This window comes from Camelus bactrianus, chromosome 10 (assembly GCF_048773025.1).
Source record: "Camelus bactrianus isolate YW-2024 breed Bactrian camel chromosome 10, ASM4877302v1, whole genome shotgun sequence".
NCBI lineage: Eukaryota > Metazoa > Chordata > Mammalia > Artiodactyla > Camelidae > Camelus > Camelus bactrianus.
In genome coordinates, this window is record NC_133548.1 from 59,230,479 (window position 1) to 59,243,252 (window position 12,774).

A 12,774-nucleotide genomic window follows, 5' to 3' on the forward strand; every position below is an offset into this window, starting at 1 on the left:
ACAGCACAGGTCCACATAGCGCATTCCTCACTTTGCAGAATTAGCAACTGCACAGAAAAGCCTGAGAAGTGGCACTTTCACAGAGAAAAAGCCTGGTCAGGACCTTATGCTTTCGGCTTTCATGGTAAGACACATAGGGAGTACGAGCTGCCCATGAGACTGAATCCAACACCAAGGAGCTGGGAGATACGTTCACGTTATGTAGTCACTTTGCAGAGAAGCCTGAGGTTCTCCGAGTCTTGTTGACGGTTATACGGTGATATTCCCAGGACAGAAACCCATTCCTCTAGACTTTAACTCCAACACTCTTCCCACGGCACTACCCTTGCTTCTCTATATTACTTTTGTTACTCAGACTCCTGATACCTGTACCATAATTTTCAACTACTAAACAAGATCCCTTACCTGCTTTATAGCCACAAAAGTAAGTGCTATGATACTGTGATGTGGTAACACTTCCAAAGCATATTGTGCTGAACACTGGTGCAGCAAAAAGGTGCTATGGGAAATCATTTAAACCTCAAATACGTGTAGAAAAGAGTGCATCCACTGACCCACAGCTGGAGAGTCACAGTGTAGGGAGAGTACTGCGTAAAGTTTAAGAGCATGGGTTCTGAAGTCAGGGAGATTTGAGTTCAAGATCTGCTTATTGAGTTTATTAGTTTCTTAGTTTCTTCCTTAAAAAATATAGGCGATAGTATCTTTTTCACAAATTTGATGGAAAGATTAAAGGAGGTAATGTATTTAAAGTGCTTGGTGCTTGCTTCAGCACCACATATACTAAAATTGGAACAATACAGAGAAGATTAGCATGATTAGCATGGCCCTTATGTAAGGATGATACACATTCGTTAAGCGTTCCATATTTTTGCTGTGCACCAGAAATTAACACCTAAACTGACTATATTTCAGTAAAAAAAAGATAAAATTGTATCCCGCCCCCCAAAAAGTGCTTGGCACATAGTCTGACATAGAGCCTAGCATGACTTAATAGGTAGCCATAATTAACACAGAATAAAGGCTCTGAGAAATCCTGCACTAAAGAAAAACCTAGCACATATTAAATTAGAGCTTCTCAATTATTTGGACCATAGAACAGTCAAATTATTTATTTTCTGTGTTACTCATGTAACACTGGATGGATCTATTACTCCGAAACACACATTTAAGGAAAATTTACTGGAGAAGCAAAAGGAAACTGCCTCATTTAGAGATGGCTAGACCAAGGAATTAAAATCTAAACAGAGAAGTTAAATCTCATTAATAACTTCCCTAATATCTTTGAATCGCTACACAAAAAAACAGGACAAGTTTGGCTTTTGTGATGTTCCTAAACTCAGATCAGGTATTTTGGCAGTTTCTGAGATGTGTTAAAACATCAATGCTTATTGATTTAACTGTATTCCACCAAAGAGGTTGATTTCACTCTGCCACCACAGGGGAAATTCTTCTGACAGCAGGTTCAGTGAATCTTTATTCCAAGGGCATGTGGCTGATAATCTGAGCAAATATACCACTCCAGAATGCCAAATACTCTTCGCAGACACAGGTAAACAGAGGTGGAACCCAGCAGTCAGGCATCTCTGCCCTCAATGACAAAAGAGCTCTCTGAGCTTAGGCTGGTCTACTCTCTGCTTGGAATCCAATATATATTGCGGGTCCTGAGCACCCCAGCTTTGGGGGAAAATCTTTCTGTTTAGAAAACTCTTAGTTGAAAGCCTTTTTCAGTGCTTCTGAGAACCTCCCTTTTCCTGCCAGTGTGTATTGGCTTATAAGAGCTAATTATGGTATAGCACAGGGAACTATATTCAATATCCTGTAGTAACCTATAATGAAAAAGAATATGAAAACAAATATATGTATGTATATGTATGACTGAAATATTATGCTGTACACCAGAAATCGACACAACGTTGTAAGCTGACTATACTTCAATTAAAAAACGAAGGAAAAAAAGGAGCTAATTATGCCTCTTGCCAATTCTGTGTTCAGTGATGTCTTGTTGGTAGCTTGAAATTGGCCTCGGTGGGAGTTTTTACACCACAGAAATCAGAAAATGCTAAAACATCAAAGCTTCACCCACCCCCAGAGCTGGTTATCAGCACGCTGCCTCCTCACTCCCTCACGTATTTGGGTGCTTTCATGGTACTGTCACTGCCTTATCACACTGGCATCATACTGACTGTTTGTTTTGCCCACTAGACTTGAGGGCAAAAACTACATTTTCATTTCTCCGTATATTTAACATCTTGCACATTGGTAGGTATTTGGGTAAGGAGCTTGAATCCATAAATGTATTAATGATTTTGTGAATCATTCACTTACATGTGATTATGTTTTCTATGAGAGATGGAAAGAATTGTATAGGTATGTGCTTTATATTATTAAACAATGTGGCAGCTCCATTGGAGTATCTGTTCTTGAGTTACATCACAATGTCTGGAGCTACTCAAAGGATAATTAGCATGTCTCTTTAGCCCCAGAGCGGGAGTCTCCTGATTGCTACGGCATCACCTGTGTGGCCATCTGGTGGGAGGAAATTAGGGCTAAGTCTAATCGCCTTCCTCGGCTACTAACTCCTCCCACTCCCTCAAGATCTAGATGGAGATGATTCCTCCTCAGGAGGAAAGGGAAGTTACAGTTTTTGATAGAACCACAAATTGTTCATTAGGATGGAATGTCCTGTGTCAGCACAGTTTAAATCAGGATAACCTGGTAAGGACTTTGTGATGAAGAATCACTGTTCTTAAGGTTTAAAGAGGGTACTGTTGACATATAACTAGGAACTAGCATTTTAGTCAGAACTGAGCAAAGACCACTGCTTAACCTATGATAATATTCTATCATAGATTAAAAAATTAAGGCCCAAAGGAGGAAATGACTTATCCAGTTGTCCTGTTAGTATGGATGAATGACCTTGGGACCATATGATTCATGGTTCTTTACATACAGAGGTCAATGACTGTGGCCACTGCTTTTTGTGACTGGTACTGAGAGAAGTTAAATTAATTCTGATGACAATGGAAGAGTTCTATCAGAAGTAACAAAAGCAATCTTTCATTCTGTTTCCCTGTGGTGCCAGGCCTGTGCTAAGTGGTTCACAAATATTATTTAATCAGCACAATCCTATGAGGAAGGGATAATTATCCTCATTTTACAAATGAGAAAATTGGGACCCAGCGTGATTAAATTAGATGTCCATGATCACATAGCTACTACTAAGAGGCAGGCTGGTGTTTACATCCAAGTGCATGTCCCACCAAAGTCAAAGCTGTTAGCCAATAAAGTACGCAGTCTTCCATTTCACTGCAAGGCCAGGATCAAAGACGACGAATTGCATGTGTGTGTGTGTGTGCGTGCGTGTATATGATACATGCACATATATATCTTAACATATATCTGTACCTTCATTTTTGAGGATGATGAGGTTCAAATTCAAATATCAGTAACATTCTAGAGACATTCTTTTGGCAATTATCATTTTTTTCCAGTCCAGAATTTCCTTTCTTTCTATGTATTAAATGTCCTAAGAGAGTATACAGAATGCATTTTGGAGGAAATGTAGACAATAAAGGAAGCCATAGGATCACCAGAACTAGGTAAGAGGCTGATGTCTAGAGCATGCTCTGTTTCTGTGTGACTTTGGTCTTGTCACTGGAGGTACTGACCAATTTGTATGGATTTAGTGTGCATAGTGAGAGCAGGGCTTTTCGGAGTTAGACCTAAGTTCAAATCCTAGCTCTGGTATTTACTTTTCTGTGTGGCCTTAAGTAAATTATTTAACTTCTCTGATCTATAGTTTCTTTATCTACTATATAGAAATAGTAGTATCTGCCTCAGAGTTCCATTGTATGGGTAAATTGGAATACTTTATATGAAACCCAAAGGTAACAAATTAGTGTCAGTTCAAATGAACAGACATCCTATAAAGTACAGTTTAAATAAATTGAAAACTTTCCTATGCCTCTCAAAATTCACCTCTAGGTGTCAGGGTGGTGGTGAAGAATATTCTTAGAACACAGGGAAACATCTTTAAAGTTCTCTTTTCATTGCTGATACTCCCAAAATCCTCCATCTAAAAAACCGTTGGTTTTCCAAAATTCTCCTGGTATCTCACTCTCTTGATATCAAAACCAGCCCACATGGTTGGTAACTCCCATCCTCCCACATTATTATTCCTCTCTTCTGAGAGCTTCTTGTCTCCTTGTAATGAAACTCTTCTTCCTCCTGCCCCAAGCTTTTGTCTGGATCTTTCTCTTAACAAAGCTCATGCCCCCATTACTGGGATCAGCACAGCAAGGCAGCACAGCAGAGCAGTGAGGAGCATGGACTCTGGAACTATTAAATTCGTAATTTCCCAGGTGAATCCCCAGTCCTGTAGTTACTCGCTATGCCTTATTTCCTCTTCTGTAAAATGGAAAAGAATAGTACTCACCTCATAGGTTATGATAAAAATTCATATATTTAAAGTGGCTGAGACCCATACCTGGCATGTTGTAAGCACCATGAAAGAATTAGGCATTATCGTATTTTCCCAAGGGACCTGCTGATAATACATGGGAACAAAAAAATGGAGAAACATTCTCTGCTGTTGCAGGGCAGGATGGAATATAGAGGGACCAGATGTAATCTTTTTCTTACACATAAATTGCCAAGCAGATGGAGGTCAATCTTTGGTCCTGATTCTCTTCTAGCAAGCACAGTATTTCAATTGTCTGTCCCACAATTTAGCACTATCTCAGATCCTTTCCACATTCACTTTTGTAAGATGCCTTACTCTTGAATGAATCCTGGAGCAATTAGTAGTCACTAATCTGTCATATGAAAGAAAGCCCAGGAAAACTCTCAGACAATGTCAACCCAGATATTGCCAAGCTCTGCAATCACAGCATAAAAAGAGTATAAAACTATACTTTGGCCCTTTGACAAGTTATTCAACTCATTCATTCATTCATTCAACGTGTTTATTGAGTACCTACCATGAGACTGGCACTAAGATACATGAAACCAAAATGAACATTGCTCTTACTTTCATAGTCTCACTTTTAGTGTTTATACTATGATGGGGTAGATATAACATTTATCAAATCCTCTCCCAAACAAATACAAGATTACAAATGGAATAACAGTGAGTAAGGAAAAGTACATGAAGAACACTTGCCAGAATTAGGAAGACCCGATGCCACAGACGTAACACAGTCTGACCCTTAACTTGAGCTCTGAAGAATGAGTGGTGCTGGGGTCCGAGATGCGCTTTTGGTGCTCTATCCTCCACTACTTTGGGGTTTCCTGCTGAGAGAGCTGTGCTTACAAGGAACAGTAGCCAACTGGGGAACAAACTACTGACTCTTTGGTTACTGGGCATATGTCCAGTCCTTCCCAGTGCAGGACTTCTCAGTGTCCTGTGCTACAGCACAAAGCTTATGACTTCCTTCTCCTTCCCCGATATAATAGGTAAGTTTATGATAAAATCGTCTCTATTACCCCACTGAGACACATGTATGAGCTGCTAGAACTAGGAGCACAAACTGAAGTAGGATGGGGTCTGCTACACTTGTGTGCAGTTAGTCAAGAGGGAAGTGGCAGCCTCTGCTTCAGTCAAATGCAGTAAGTGGAGCAGAAGACAGTGTGTTCATATCATTGGTGTTTCTTCCCTCCAGAGAAACATGGTCAAGTGCACCCCAGGCGCTGACCAGTCAGATTAGCCATGTCTCTGGGAAGGAGCTTGGAGAAGGATCAATAGAAATGGAAATGCGGGCAGAAGTTTTCTACTCTGTATCCTAAGGTAGATACCTGAGAGAAGGGAATTACCTCCCTCTCCAGCAAGTAGAAATTAAGAGAAAGTGGAGAGAGCACATGGGTAGTGCAGTACTCTAGGCTGATAGGCAGAAAAGGAACACATGCAAAATGATGAGAGGGAGAATGTGTGCACATTCAAGGAACGGAGAGAAAGCCTGTGCAACTAGAGTGCAGAGGCTGAGAGTGAGTGTGACCACGGTGGGCATGAGCTGGAGAACAGACATGCTAGACTGTATGGGGTCCTGAAGCCCATCCTAAGGAGTCTGGTGTTCTAACAACAACAGGAAGCTCTGGATGTACTTGTTCTCGGTTTCCCATCTCATACAAGCAGAGAATAATTTCTGAGATCAATGTACTCTCTTAAAGACTATTATAAAAGCAATAGTGCTAGGATGACCATATGTCCCAGTTCTTTCTGTTTTCCTAGCTCAAGAGTGTCCTGAGTTGGATGATAAGTTGATGGCCACCTCAGTGCAGCTGGAAATAAGTAGGATCTGGAACTACACTGCCTGAGTTAACATCCTGGTTCTGACATCTCCTGGTGGTGTGACCTTGGGTGACCACTGTTCCTTAGTTGCATCATCTCTAAAATGGGTTAATACTAAATGTACCTTTAGGGTTGTGAAAGGATTAAATTAGTAATATACATAAAACACATAAAAGAGTGACTGGAACACCACTGATGCTTAAAAAATGTTAACTGTCATTATTATTGTTGTACATTTTCTATTTTCTCTTACTCTAATAGTTTTTAGAATAACCACCTAGAAACTTCTTAGTACATTCTACTGAGTTTACATTTTATGTTAGGAATGGCAGGGTTGGTCAGAGACCCCAGAGTTACAGTGTGAGAGGCTGTCAATTACTACAGGTGTCATTAATGCAGGGCATGCTGCGTGTCAGCCTCTCTGTTAAGTGGTTTACAGATGGTTTTTCATTTCCCCCTGTCAACAGCCTCTAAAGGGCGTACATCATTGGTTGAGTTTATAGATGAGGAGCCAGGCTCAAAAAGGTTAAGAATTCATCTGGTGTAACAAGGCACGGAGTGGAGATTGGATCTATGACCCATGATCTAAGCCATCACCTTCCATGCCCCTTGGAGGCCAACCCTGGAGGTGAGGCAGGGCTTGGTTCCTCTTAGGAGCCAGCCAATGCTCCTAATTCACTTGTCCAAACTTCCCCCAGTTCAGACATTTATATTTTCACTCTGTATCATTGCCTGGGATAAGAAGAGGAAAATACATTCTTTAAGTCTGCTGTCCGCTAGACACAGTGGGAAAGGCCTACTTTAATTGACCTTAAACTTCTTTCTCTTACTCTCTTAAGAGGTTTTCTTGTCACTTTCTGTCAGAATTTAGTGAACCAGCTGGAGTTCTCCCTATACAGGATGGTCACAATGTTATAGGTTCGAGACATGCCCTCTCAACCTCCCCTTTTCCTCACTGAAGAACCATAACCTTTTCCTCCCTCCTTGTCTGTCAGTCCCACTTTCTCAACCTCAACCATGTTCATGTTGAAACTATAAAAGTTGTAGTGTATAAAGTACAAGACTGAATCGTGTATAAAGTACAAGACTGAATAGATGCAATTTATGTTCTGTACTTGAAAGGTGATATACTTGAGCGTATTAAAAGGTTACACCTTAGGTACTCAGTTTGAGAACCACAAAACCACATTTCTTTGGCAATAGTCCTTCAATCTATATATAGTCTCTACTGAATGAAGGTGTTATTCTCCTTCGAGTCTAGGAAATCTAAGGTGAAATCTTGGTTCTACCATTTACCTGCTGGGTGTCCTTGGCAAGTCGCTCCACTCCCTGTGCCCTGGTTTGGACACCTCCAAGGGGGACAGGGATGCCTTGTACCTGTGAGGCATAGTTTAAAGTCATTTCATGGCCACTGTCTCACTGGCACTTCTTAGGAGCCAAGAGCCGTTGGGCAGCTTGGCAGCAGAGCTGAAAAACTAACTCAGAGCTTCTATTTCCATCTAGAAACAACTGGTACAAAGATTGTGGGTTTTACAACAAGACCCGCCTGTATTCAGAACCCATCTCTAGCATTTTTAGCTTTCTATAACTCCTCCAAGTATCAGTTCCTGACTGTAAAATCCCCATACAAGTATTTCACTCTTGGGAAATATTGGTTCCTCAAATATGTCTACACCCCAATTCCCAGAATCTGCAAATAAGTTACCTTACATGGCAAAAAACACTTTGCAGATGTGATTGAGTTAAGGAGCTTGAGATGGAAAGATCAATCTGGATTTCTCTGCTGGGCCTGATATAATCACAAGAGTCCTTATAAGAGAGTGGTAGGAAGAGTGAGAGGTAGGGAAGGAGACGTGACAATGGAAGCAGAGGTTGCAGTCGTGCAAGGAAGGGGCCATGAGCCAAGGAATGGAGGTGGGCTCGAGAAGCTGGAAAAGGCAAGGAAACAAACTCTTCCCTGGAGCCTCCAGAAGGAACCCAGCTCTGCTGACCCTCTACTTTAGGACTTCTGATCTCCAGAACTATAAGGTGAAAAGTCTGTGTTATTTCAAGCCACTACGTTTGTGGTAATTTGTTACAGCAGTAATAGGAAATGAGCATAAGAGATTTATAAGAATGATGATGATAATAATAATGATTAATGACAGTAATAATAATACTGAATATGGTGCATGTTTTTTCTAAGTTATAAATGTATATAGTTTACATATTATTTAGCATGTATTTTATACATTTATTTATATTTTATATATATTTTTAAGTTTTATAAATATATAGTTTTAATATATATTTAGCATATATTTCAACATTTATATTTTATGTATTTATATACATTTATATATTTGTTTATTTATAGAATCTTCCATACTACCCTTACAAGATATTGAGGCACAGAGAGGCTAAGTAACATTCTCAAGGCAACACAGCTAGGGATGGGCAAAGCTGGCATTTGAATCGAGGCAATTTATAAAGCACCTACAGAGTCTAGCACACAGCACTTCCCCTACAAATGAAGGCCATTATTACTGTTATTCCTACTGCAACACATTGCTTCTAAATCTCTACAGCTATAGGACTCCTCAGACTGAAGAAATGACCGGCCCTGCTAAAGCTTTCTTCTGGTTAGAGACACAGGCTCCAGAGCTGCGGGCCTCCCTGATCCCAGGGTCAGACGGAAACAGTCCCTCGCCTCCTCTGTGGGGGCCCAGCCAGGATAGTGGAGGTGTGGGACGGGGGCTGTTCTTGGGCTGCGCCAGCTATGGTGCTGCACTTGCATTCCTACCCCAGCACCTTCCTCCTTTGGAAACCACAAATTACCCAGCCAAGTCCTGGTGACAGAATGATGGAGCTGGGCTGGTGCCTGCAGCTGGGCTAAGTCAATAAAGGTGATAATCAACACTAAACAGAATTTGAAGAATGACTGGAAAAATTACTGCCATTGATATTTCTGGCAGCCATCTGCTGCAAAAGCAGGCTGAAGTGGGTCGTTTCACGTGGCAAATCCTTTTGAGACAAATGATGGCACAATGATGAGAGTTTTCCTTTGTGGAGTTTCTACAAGCATTTTAATATATATTATCTAATTTTATTTCTAGAAAAACCCTGTGAAGTAGCTCTCATTTCACAGATGAAAAAATATTAAAAAAAACTCAGAGGATTGATTTCATTGCCTGACCTCTTCGGCCAGTTGTAGCTTCAGAAACAGAGAGTGATTCTGGAATACAAGTAAGGACAGGCTGTGGGCTCTGGGCTGTGGTGGGGTGCTCACCAGGATAGAGGCTTTGGCTCCACTGCTGACAGCCCCAGGCCAGCTGAGCTGTGCTCATATGGAATTATTCCAACTCATACGTATTAGAGACCAATATCCAATCCTGCATCTTTATCCTCCTCTCTGTGCTTAGCTTGCTCTCTCCTGATCCGTTCCCAAGTCCTGGGCTCCATATAGTAATGGATGCTCTAAACTCTGCAGTTCTCCCAGACACCTGCAAGGCTGGCTTTGCCCTGAGGGCACCCCCAGCTTCTAGAACGATGCTCTGTATGTAGGTACATGAAAAACATTTTTTGAATGGCCAATTCAAGGAAATAGATTCATGAGATACAGTATTCCATTTATGATTCTGTAGAACATTTTTACTGAAAGCTATATTCAAATCAACTACCTGTGTGTGTTTGTTTGCTTAGTCCTGATTTGTAAGTTTATTTGTAAGAAATAATCAGTTACATGAATTACTTATCAGCCTTGTGACAGAGTCACAATGGTCATTATTTTAAAATCATAGTGTGTTAGAAAAGAAGGAAGTCCCAGCAGTACAGAGGAAGTCCTATTATCCAGATAAGAAAATGGGGGCTTAAAAAGGGTGAGTTCAAGGTCACACAATGAATTATTGGTAGAGCCAGCACAACAAATAATAATGCACATTTCCTATACAAGAAGCATGATAGTGGTTCTTACATACATACAATATTTCATTTAACCTTCAACCTATGGGGCTTAGAAAGATTAAATAACCTGCCTACAACACAGTTCGTAATGGAAGGATGAAAATGGAATTCTGACTCAGGACTTTGTGAGCCTAGAACCCTGTACTTCATGGAACCAGCTTTTCTGAGTCTTCCCCATACACTGAATTATTTATAATTTATCCTAATTCACTCCTCCATCTTTAGGAGTCACTCTTTAATTTACACATCCTGTTGTCACAGAACCTTTACTGTTTTTGTTAAAATAAATATAATTTCTAGCCAGTAGAAAAACTGATTCCACCTCCCCCACCCCCCGCTGATAGATAGCAATTTAAAAATATAAATTGCTGAATTATTTTTCTAAGGTAACAGATAGAGTGACTTTTATAACCCTCTAATATCAGAGCCTTGGGATGCCTGTTATCAGCTGATAGTTTGTTTGTTTTGTACTTTGTATTGTACAAAATACTTTCATTTATTTTATCCTGTTGGATCATAGGAACAACAGGCACGTAATAACAGGTATTATTCTCTGTACTGTCCAGCTAATAACACTGAGGTCTATGGAGCTTCACTTCCCAAGGTCACAGTGCTTAAGGTCATGGTAAACAGCCAGCCATCCCAGAGTCGCACACTCCATCCTTCCCTGTAAGGCCTGTGCTCCTGCAATGGCTCTGACGCAGGTGAGCACGGAGGGAGAGGGAGGTGCAAATTCCAAGTATGGCTAATGGGATGTGCATGGCTGGAATATGCATCCTGGAGCCTCCACTTCCCTGGATGCTGAGAGAAGAGATGCAGCTCTCTCCCCGAGCCCATTAGGAAACACCGCAGCACAAGATGTACTCCTCAAAGGGGACTGGGTAGGTGGCTGTTTCAGTCAGCTCGGGCTGTCATAACAAAATACCCCACACTGGGTGACTTAAACAATAGAAACTAATTTTCTCACAGTTCTGGAAGCTGAAAGTCCAAGAGCAAAGTGCTGGCAGGCTTGGTTTCTCTTGGCGGCCTCTCTCCTTGGCTTGCAGATTGCCGCCTTCTCACGTGTCTTTGCATGGTCTTTCCTCTGTAGCTGTGCGTCCCTGGTGTCTCTTCCTCTTCTTATAGGACACTAGTCCTGTTGGGCTCACCTTTATGACCTCATTTAACCTAATTACCTTTTTAAAGGCCTTAGCTCTAAATACGGTTCGCACTGGGGGTTAAACTCCAACATGTGAAGTTTGAGGGGACACATGGTTGAAACGCACTGTGTTCTGAGACCAGGCCCTTCCTTCTCACTGCCTGTGTAAACATCTACAGATGCCACGTGTATGGGCTTGGATGAGTTGCTTTTGAAACTACTAAGTCCCATTACCTCTCCTCTCTAAATATTGTGCTTCAACACATATTATTTACACATCAAAATGAGAAAGCTAGAAGAAAGAGATGCTGCTGTAAACATGGAAGCAAAAGGGAAAAAAAGACTGCAGAGAAACGGAAATAAGTAAACTGATAATTCTCTAGAAGCTGGAAAAAATCAATTGTTACCATATCATCCCTGACAGAGATCTAGTTGAGATCAATTCAGGTAAAGTTAATAACACCTGCCTGAGTTCCGCTGGTGCCGACTGTCAATTTTATAACCAGTCCTGCAAGCCATGGGTACCAGCTTCCAAAATGAATATGAATGAATGCTGGGATCTCAACCATTATAAGAGGATTTGTTAAGGAATAATTCTCATGTCCTTTAAGCTGCCTGAGACAGCAGTCAGCTTCGAGACTCAAATCACTCCAAGGAGGCAGCTTATTAGAAGCCATGCTGGATGCTCTGCTGACCCCAGAGATTTGATACACAGAGAGGAGGCTGTGCCAGGACTGTCTGACTTTGATAAAAGATGTGTCACTGTCTTCTTGTTATTTTATTTTTTGTAGTCTACCTAGGACTTGTGCCAAATGGAAGAACTTCTGCCGAGTCTGTTTTGGCAGGTGTTTGAATTGTGCTCTGTACCCAAAGTTCAAGGCCAGTGTTCTAGGTTAGCTTCCTGCACACACTCGTTGAAAACCGTACCCCTTTCTATTGTGACGCAAAAATCTAAAGCTTGTGCCCTTCTACAGACTGCTTCATTCCAGACTATTTGATGATTCTTTAATTTTTTCATGTCCATACATCTTGGTTCCCAAGAGCTCAAGGTGTGAACTCTTCCACTGCCTGCAACAGAGCCACCTGGGGTGCTGGTTAGAAAGGAAGATTCTGAGCCCCATTCGAAAGGATTTGGAATGGCTGAGGCTGAGTCAAGAGACGTGAATCTTTTAACTAGCATTCCAGAAGGTTCTAATGCATGCTCAAGAACCACTATTTTCTATTACTTCTGTAGGTCCTCTAACACCCATGCCACAGAGAAAGGGAAGGGAACTAAATGTTGTTCATTTCTCACCACAGTGTAGACTGGTAGCTGCTTAACAAAACCCACTCTCTCTCGGAAAACAGCTAAACTACATTTCCCAGCCTCCACTGTAGTTATGTGTGGGCCTGCTGGATTGAGCTTTGT

At 41.2% G+C, this 12,774-nt stretch overlaps 1 pseudogene; it reads left to right on the forward strand.

The window, feature by feature from the left end:
• The first annotated feature begins 756 nt into the window (after positions 1 to 756).
• On the forward strand, positions 757 to 870 carry LOC123613823 (U6 spliceosomal RNA; annotated as a pseudogene).
• The last annotated feature ends 11,904 nt before the right edge of the window (positions 871 to 12,774 follow it).